The 9953-nt window shown below is 43.5% G+C and overlaps 1 long non-coding RNA gene across 1 annotated transcript in view; it reads left to right on the top strand.

Moving 5' to 3' along the window:
- Positions 1-9510, top strand: part of LOC138672168 (uncharacterized) — a 209129-nt gene extending 199619 nt beyond the window's left edge. Inside the window, exon 3 of the long non-coding RNA XR_011319619.1 lies at positions 9390-9510. This is a non-coding gene — a long non-coding RNA (uncharacterized lncRNA). The remainder of the gene's footprint in view (positions 1-9389) is intronic.
- Positions 9511-9953: the final 443 nt, after the last annotated feature.

Genomic DNA, 9953 nt, shown 5'->3' on the forward strand with positions numbered 1-9953 from the left:
ATTACTGCACTAGAAATATGAAAAATGAGAGCTTTTAGCGCACAAAAATGGCCAATTTTATGTGTACCTCGTAGCCACGTTAAGGCATCTCTCTTATACGAGGTCCTACGTTTGACCTACCTCACTGAGAATAAACGTCTCCATCTGAATGGGTACATGTAAAAACCTCTTCTTGGACTCAAATTCTCTCTCTATGTGGAGGGGTATTGGACCTACTATAATTAAAACACCTGAAGCTAGGAGGCGGGGAGTGCACGATCAGAAGGCTAGAGAATACATTTCAAAAACCTGACCTGCACATCCAAACATAGACTGAGTGTGAACAGGTGCTGAACCCAGAGTCGCCAACTCGTATATAGTTAAATAAATAGGGCAGCACACTGCAGCGCCAAAACATGCAAACTTGAAAAAACGAAATTTGAACTGCATTACTGCACTAGAAATATGAAAAATGAGAGCTTTTAGCGCACAAAAATGGCCAATTTTATGTGTACCTCGTAGCCACGTTAAGGCATCTCTCTTATACGAGGTCCTACGTTTGACCTACCTCACTGAGAATAAACGTCTCCATCTGAATGGGTACATGTAAAAACCTCTTCTTGGACTCAAATTCTCTCTCTATGTGGAGGGGTATTGGACCTACTATAATTAAAACACCTGAAGCTAGGAGGCGGGGAGTGCACGATCAGAAGGCTAGAGAATACATTTCAAAAACCTGACCTGCACATCCAAACATAGACTGAGTGTGAACAGGTGCTGAACCCAGAGTCGCCAACTCGTATATAGTTAAATAAATAGGGCAGCACACTGCAGCGCCAAAACATGCAAACTTGAAAAAACGAAATTTGAACTGCATTACTGCACTAGAAATATGAAAAATGAGAGCTTTTAGCGCACAAAAATGGCCAATTTTATGTGTACCTCGTAGCCACGTTAAGGCATCTCTCTTATACGAGGTCCTACGTTTGACCTACCTCACTGAGAATAAACGTCTCCATCTGAATGGGTACATGTAAAAACCTCTTCTTGGACTCAAATTCTCTCTCTCAACTGCAGTAATGCAGTTCAAATTTCGTTTTTTCAAGTTTGCATGTTTTGGCGCTGCAGTGTGCTGCCCTATTTATTTAACTATATACGAGTTGGCGACTCTGGGTTCAGCACCTGTTCACACTCAGTCTATGTTTGGATGTGCAGGTCAGGTTTTTGAAATGTATTCTTTAGCCTTCTGATCGTGCACTCCCCGCCTCCTAGCTTCAGGTGTTTTAATTATAGTAGGTCCAATACCCCTCCACATAGAGAGAGAATTTGAGTCCAAGAAGAGGTTTTTACATGTACCCATTCAGATGGAGACGTTTATTCTCAGTGAGGTAGGTCAAACGTAGGACCTCGTATAAGAGAGATGCCTTAACGTGGCTACGAGGTACACATAAAATTGGCCATTTTTGTGCGCTAAAAGCTCTCATTTTTCATATTTCTAGTGCAGTAATGCAGTTCAAATTTCGTTTTTTCAAGTTTGCATGTTTTGGCGCTGCAGTGTGCTGCCCTATTTATTTAACTATATATGAGTTGGCGACTCTGGGTTCAGCACCTGTTCACACTCAGTCTATGTTTGGATGTGCAGGTCAGGTTTTTGAAATGTATTCTCTAGCCTTCTGATCGTGCACTCCCCGCCTCCTAGCTTCAGGTGTTTTAATTATAGTAGGTCCAATACCCCTCCACATAGAGAGAGAATTTGAGTCCAAGAAGAGGTTTTTACATGTACCCATTCAGATGGAGACGTTTATTCTCAGTGAGGTAGGTCAAACGTAGGACCTCGTATAAGAGAGATGCCTTAACGTGGCTACGAGGTACACATAAAATTGGCCATTTTTGTGCGCTAAAAGCTCTCATTTTTCATATTTCTAGTGCAGTAATGCAGTTCAAATTTCGTTTTTTCAAGTTTGCATGTTTTGGCGCTGCAGTGTGCTGCCCTATTTATTTAACTATATACGAGTTGGCGACTCTGGGTTCAGCACCTGTTCACACTCAGTCTATGTTTGGATGTGCAGGTCAGGTTTTTGAAATGTATTCTCTAGCCTTCTGATCGTGCACTCCCCGCCTCCTAGCTTCAGGTGTTTTAATTATAGTAGGTCCAATACCCCTCCACATAGAGAGAGAATTTGAGTCCAAGAAGAGGTTTTTACATGTACCCATTCAGATGGAGACGTTTATTCTCAGTGAGGTAGGTCAAACGTAGGACCTCGTATAAGAGAGATGCCTTAACGTGGCTACGAGGTACACATAAAATTGGCCATTTTTGTGCGCTAAAAGCTCTCATTTTTCATATTTCTAGTGCAGTAATGCAGTTCAAATTTCGTTTTTTCAAGTTTGCATGTTTTGGCGCTGCAGTGTGCTGCCCTATTTATTTAATCTCCAGATCTAAACCCAATTGAGCATGCATTTCACTTGCTCAAATCCAGACTTAAGACGGAAAGACCCACAAACAAGCAAGACCTGAAGGCTGCGGCTGTAAAGGCCTGGCAAAGCATTAAGAAGGAGGAAACCCAGCGTTTGGTGATGTCCATGGGTTCCAGACTTAAGGCAGTGATTGCCTCCAAAGGACTTGCAACAAAATATTGAAAATAAAAATATTTTGTTTGGGTTATGTTTATTTGTCCAATTACTTTTGACCTCCTAAAATGTGGAGTGTTTGTAAAGAAATGTGTACAATTCCTACATTTTCTATCAGATATTTTTGTTCAACCCTTCAAATTAAACGTTACAATCTGCACTTGAATTCTGTTGTAGAGGTTTCATTTCAAATCCAATGTGGTGGCATGCAGAGCCCAACTCGCGAAAATTGTGTCACTGTCCAAATATTTCTGGCCCTAACTGTAACTCTGGAACGCTTCAACAGATCCCGCTGATTCTGAGATTGTTTTTTCGTGACATATTGTACTTCATGTTAGTGGTAACATTTCTTCGATATTACTTGCGATTATTTATGAAAAAAACGGAAATATGGCGAAAATTTTTAAAATTTTGCAGTTTTCAAACTTTGTATTTTTATGCCCTTAAATCAGAGAGATATGTCATGAAAAATAGTTAATAAATAACATTTCCCACATGTCTACTTTACATCAGCACAATTTTGGAAACAAAATTTTTTTTTGTTAGGGAGTTATAAGGGTTAAAAGTTGACCAGCAATTTCTCATTTTTACAACACCATTTTTTTTTAGGGACCACATCATATTTGAAGTCATTTTGAGGGGTCTATATGATAGAAAATACCCAAGTGTGACACCATTCTAAAAACTACACCCCTCAAGGTTCTCAAAACCACGTTCAAGAAGTTTATTAACCCTTTACGTGCTTCACAGGAACTGAAACAATGTGGAAGGAAAAAATGAACATTTAACTTTTTTTTGCAAACATCTTAATTCAGAACCATTTTTTTTATTTTCACAAGTGTAAAAACAGAAATGTAACCATAAATTTTGTTATGCAATTTCTCCTGAATACGCCAATACCCCATATGTGGGGGTAAACCACTGTTAGGGCGCACCGCAGAACTTGGAAGTGAAGGAGCGCCGTTTTACTTTTTCAATGTTGAATTGGCTGGAATTGAGATTGGACGCCATGTCGCGTTTGGAGAGCCCCTGATGTGCCTAAACAGTGGAAACCCCCCACAAGTGACACCATTTTGGAAACTAGACCCCTTAAGGAACTTATCTAGATGTGTGGCGAGCACTTTGAACCCCCATGTGCTTCACAGAAGTTTATAACGTAGAGCCGTGAAAAAAAAAATCGCATTTTTTCTACAAAAATTATCTTTTTGCCCACAAATTTTTATTTTCACAAGGGTAACAGGAGAAATTAGACCACAAAAGTTGTTGTGCAATTTCTCCTGAGTATGCTGATACCCAATATGTGGGGTTATACAACTGTTAGGGCGCACCGCAGAACTTGGAAGAGAAGGAGTGCCGTTTTACTTTTTCAATGTAGAATTGGCTGGAATTGGGATTGGACGCCATGTCGCGTTTGGAGAGCCCCTGATGTGCCTAAACAGTGGAAACCCCCCACAAGTGACACCATTTTGGAAACTAGACCCCTTAAGGAACTTATCTAGATGTGTGGCGAGCACTTTGAACCCCCATGTGCTTCACAGAAGTTTATAACGTAGAGCCGTGAAAAAAAAAATTGCATTTTTTCTACAAAAATGATTTTTTTGCCCACAAATTTTTATTTTCACAAGGGTAACAGGAGAAATTAGACCACTAAAGTTGTTGTGCAATTTCTCCTGAGTATGCTGGTACCCCATATGTGGGGGTAAACCACTGTTTGGGCGCACGGCAGAGCTCGGAAGGAAGGAGCGCCGTTTTGGAATGCAGACTTTGATAGAATGGTCTGCGGGTATTATGTTGCATTTGCAGAGCCCCTGATGTACCTAACCAGTAGAAACCCTCCACAAGTGACCCCATTTTGGAAACTAGACCCCCCAAGGAACTTATCTAGATGTGTGGTGAGAACTTTGAATGCCCAAGTGCTTCACAGAAGTTTAGAATGCAGAGTCGTGAAAATAAAAAATATTTTTTTTTCAACAAAAAAGATATTGTAGCCCCCAAGTTTTTATTTTCACAAGGGTAACAGGAGAAATTGGACTGCAATAGTTGTTGTCCAATTTATCCCGAGTACGCTGATGCGCCATATGTGGGGGTAAACCACTGTTTGGGCGCACGGCAGAGCTCGGAAGGGAAGGAGCGCCTTTTTGGAATGCAGACTTTGATAGAATGGTCTGTGGGCATTATGTTGCGATTGCAGAGCCCCTGATGTACCTAAACTGTAGTAACCCCCCACAAGTGACCCCATTTTGGAAACTAGACCCCCCAAGGAACTTATCTAGATGTGTGGTGAGAACTTTGAATGCCCAAGTGCTTCACAGAAGTTTAGAATGCAGAGTCGTGAAAATAAAAAATATTTTTTTTTTCCACAAAAAAGATATTGTAGCCCCCAAGTTTTTATTTTCACAAGGGTAACAGGAGAAATTGGACTGCAATAGTTGTTGTCCAATTTATCCCGAGTACGCTGATGCGCCATATGTGGGGGTAAACCACTGTTTGGGCGCACGGCAGAGCTCGGAAGGGAAGGAGCGCCTTTTTGGAATGCAGACTTTGATAGAATGGTCTGTGGGCATTATGTTGCGATTGCAGAGCCCCTGATGTACCTAAACTGTAGTAACCCCCCACAAGTGACCCCATTTTGGAAACTAGACCCCCCAAGGAACTTATCTAGATGTGTGGTGAGAACTTTGAATGCCCAAGTGCTTCACAGAAGTTTAGAATGCAGAGTCGTGAAAATAAAAAATATTTTTTTTTTCACAAAAAAGATTTTGTAGCCCCCAAGTTTTTATTTTCACAAGGGTAACAAGAGAAATTGGACCCCAGAAGTTGTTGTCCAATTTATCCCGAGTACGCTGATGCCCCATATGTGGGGGTAACCCACTGTTTGGGCGCACGGCAGAGCTCAGAAGGGAGGGAGCACCATTTGACTTTTTGAGCGCAAAATTGGCTGTCGTGTTTGGAGACCCCCTGATGTACCTAAACAGTGGAAACCCCCCAATTCTAGCTCCAACCCTAACCCCAACACACCCCTAACCCTAATCCCAACCTCATCCATAATCCTAATCACTAACCCTAACCATAATCACAACCCTTACCCCAAAACAACCCTAATGTCAACCCTAACCATAACCCTAATCAAAACCCTAAATCCAACACACCCCTAATCCTAATCTCAACCCTAACCTCAAACCTAACCCTAATCCCAATACACCCCTAATTACAACCCTAACCTTAACCCTAATCCAAAACCTAACCCTAATCCCAAGCGTAACCCTAATGCCAACCCTAACCCTAATACCAACCCTAATCCAAACCCTAACCCTAATCCCAGTTCTAACCCTAACTTTAGCCCCAACCCTAGCCCTAACTTTAGCCCCAACCCTAACCCTAGGGCTACTTTCACACTTGCGTCGTTTGGCATTCCGTCGCAATCCGTCGTTTTGGACAAGAAACGGATCCTGCAAATGTGCCCGCAGGATGCGTTTTTTGCCCATAGACTTGTATTGCCGACGGATCGTGACGGATGGCCACACGTCGCGTCCGTCGTGCACTGGATCAGTTGTGTTTTGGCGGAGCGTCGGCACAAAAAAAGTTCAATGAAACGTTTTTTTGTACGTCGCATCCGCCATTTCTGACCGCGCATGCGTGGCCGTAACTCCGCCCCCTCCTCCCCAGGACATAGATTGGGCAGCGGATGTGTTGAAAAACTACAGCTGCTGCCCACGTTGTGCACAATTTTCACAACGTGCGTCGGTATGTCGGGCCGACGCATTGCGACGGCCCCGTACCGACGTAAGTGTGAAAGAAGCCTAACCCTAAGTTTAGCCCCAACCCTAACCCTAAATTTATCCCCAATCCTAACCCTAAATTTAGCCCCAACCCTAGCCCTAACCCTACCCCTAACCCTACCCCTAACCCTACCCCTAACCCTACCCCTAACCCTACCCCTAACCATAACCCTACCCCTACCCCTAACCCTACCCCTAACCCTAATTTTAGCCCCAACTGCTGTTCTCCTGCCGGCCGGCAGATGGAGACAGATGGCGGGCGCACTGGGCATGCGTCCGCCATGTTCTGCTGCCGGCGGCCAGGAGGAGCAGCAAGAGGATCCAGGGACCTAGGTGAGTATGCTAGGGTCCCCGAATCCCCCTATTTCTCTGTCCTCTGATGTGCGATCACATCAGAGGACAGAGAATTACACTTTACTTCTTTTTTTTTTTTTTTTTTTTTTGCGGTCGCCGGTAAACAGTTAATTACCGGCGATCGCAAAACAGGGGTCGGTAATACCGACCCCGATCATGCTCTTTGGGGTCTCGGCTACCCCCGGCAGCCGAGACCCCAAAGATTCTCCCGGTGCCGGCCGGCGGGCGCACTGCGCATGCGCCCGCCATTTTGAAGATGGCGGCGCCCACCGGGAGACACGAGGAGCATCGGGGGAGCTAGGTGAGTATTGGGGGGCCACCTGGGACCCCTTTTCTCTGTCCTCCGATGTGCGATCACATCGGAGGACAGAGAAATTAAAAAGAGATCGCTTTTTTTTTTTTTTTTTTGCGATCGCCGGTAAACGGTTAATTACCGGCGATCGCAAATGCGGGGTGGGTTAAAAAACCCCCGAATCATGTTCTCTGGGGTCTCGGCTACCCTCGGCAGCCGAGACCCCGGAGAAAATCGGCCTCTGGGGGGCGCTATGGACTTTTTCCACAGCGCCGTTAATTAACGGCGCTGTGGTTTAAGTACCCTTAGCGGCCGCCGTTAAAAGGCGTATCGGCGGTCGCTAAGGGGTTAAAATAGAAAACATGATTTTGTGATACTCTCTCACAAGATGTCTATGCATTATGTTTCCGTGAGTAGTTGTGATGTGTTTTGGTAGCATGTCGTTATTTAGTATTGAATTTGTTTTGCGACAGTTTGGAGGTCTTAATAAAATTTGAGCAAAAGTAATGGTGGGTGCGTCAGTAAAGTAATAAGCAGCCAAGCGCAAATGCTTAGCGGAACATTGATCTGACGTGAGTTCAATGCTCACAGTTATTGCTTGATGCTTTAGATTCACAGACAAATCCAAGAATATATTGTTACAACTGTTCATTCTCAATATCCTAGCTACAATAAAATTCCTTTTACTATTTTTTTATTAACCAAAACGCAATTTAATTAGAAGTAGAATAAAGGCCACCCAATGTAATCTTGTACAAGCCTGGGGCCAGTCATATTGATGCAGTGTCTGTTTATTAAGGAATGCACTGCAGGGGATTAGGCAGATAATTAACTTTCATAGGGAGCAATTTTTAAACTCCCAGAAACTACCCCTTATGGTGGCACTATGTTTAAGTTCTGAAGAGTTAATTGGCTTTTATTCTTTGTTAACCTTTGAAATGTAAAAGTTTGTAGACAATATATGACTCTACTCTGTATTAGATATAATAAGAAGGAACAAAAAGCTATTTAATAAGCACCAAAATATGTAATAGGAATGCAAAGCAGTAACAGTATAAAAGGCCACCTATCATGCAAACTGCGCATTTTAATTGGATACAAGAGTGGCGCACGCTGGCATTTTGTGAAAAATTTCTGCTCAAGGATTTCTTGTCTTGCAATAGTGATGTTAAACAATTATTGTCTTTTGTGAAATTGTATTCAGGAGTAATAGATATATTCTGACATGCACTTTATCTTAAAGAGGACCTGTCTGTAGGTCAAAAGTGTCCAATTTCTGCTCATATTTTATTCCCACTGTGTTCGTTAGTATTTCCAGTTCCAGAGATATGGGCCTTCTTATTTAGGGCTTATTTTGATGGTATTTTCCAAGGGGTGGTGCTCACAGGTTAATAATGCAAAGTAGCCCAAAGACAGGACCCCAGAGAATCCTGTGAGGCATGCCTCCTTGGAAAAGACAGTGAAAATTATCAAGAAAGAGAAGAAATGAAAAAGCCCATACAGTATCTCTAGAACCGTATGGCATATTGAAATAATAAAAAATGGGTGCAGGGGAGCAGTGGGAAAAAATTAAGAGCAAAAACTGGACACTTGATCTGGGGAGAGGTCATTTTCAAAGTCTAATTTCTCTCCGTATGCTGTATGTATATTACAACTGCTCTACACAAGGACTCTTTTCTTACTCAGTTTTCATATAGAGAAAGGTAACTTGTAAGATGCATAAATTCACCGTAGCCCTTTTCCATGCATGATTCGTGTACTCCAGTGCAAGATGAAAAGGACATACATTGCAGATTAAGTGTATTAGCAAAAATTATAATGCTTTTGCTTTTTGCTGTAAACCAACAAACAAGAAAAATTGCTCTATACCAGTAATATAACAAGTGGTTTCTTGTAACTGAACACAAACTGACACTTTTAGAGGGGTTATTGCATTTCAGAGATCCATAAAAAAAAATCAAACCAAGTATTACTGGCTGTTACACCCCAGTCTGTTTACTGTACCTCCAGGGGGTCTCTATCAGGACTCTCGCTCTGTGCTGGCTTCACACTGTCTGGACATAGCCCTCACCCCTCCTTCCTCTCCTGCTTCCTGGCTTGCGGTCAGCAGGTTCCCTGGCAGGGTTCTTAGGTCGCACACGCGCTCGCTCCCGGTCTCTTAAGACAGTGTGCATTTTCCAAATGTTGCCTCTAACCAATGGCGTGTGTTTGTCTATTATTTCTAGCCCTTCCACCATAGGGAGGGCGCCAGAGCAACAAGTATCTACTGTTGCTAACTTCCAGTTCCTGTTATCTTGCGCTTCTGTTTCTGAAGTATCTCCAAGGAACTCCGCTTATTCTGTCTGTTTCCACAGATCTTCTGCTACCAGTTACCCGGCTAATCTGGGCTGCATCCGCAGTATCTACACTGGACCCGTCTAGTCCTGCCAGTCCACCAGCCTCACTTCCGGACCATGCCAGTACCACCGGCACCAGCTTCTAACCTTGCTGGCCCGTCTGTTCCACTGGGACAGCCGCCACGAGTACGGGGTCTAACTGAACTGAAGGTAGCACCCGTGTCCTCAAGGCATTCCATTCTGTCCCTGTTTGAGGGGACTTACTATGGGTGTCTGGAGCTCACGCAGTAACGCCCCCTTCGGAGCCCCCCGGACTGTGGTCTAGTGGTTCCACATCAAACCTTAATAAATACAAATGTGAACTTCTACATCTGTGCCTCCATTTCCATTTGTTATACTGGCCCTCCCCAGATTTAGAGCCAGTTCTACACCGCTGCCCAGGCCTCGATGGTTTGGCTGCAATGCTGATATCACATCGACAGCACTGCAGTCAGTGAGCTCAGCAATGCATCTCAGTCCATCTAGTTGGCATGAGCCATTGAGCTTACTGATTGGCTGCAGCAGTGTTGACATGATGTCAAC

This window comes from Ranitomeya imitator, chromosome 3, assembly GCF_032444005.1.
Source record: "Ranitomeya imitator isolate aRanImi1 chromosome 3, aRanImi1.pri, whole genome shotgun sequence".
Lineage (NCBI taxonomy): Eukaryota > Metazoa > Chordata > Amphibia > Anura > Dendrobatidae > Ranitomeya > Ranitomeya imitator.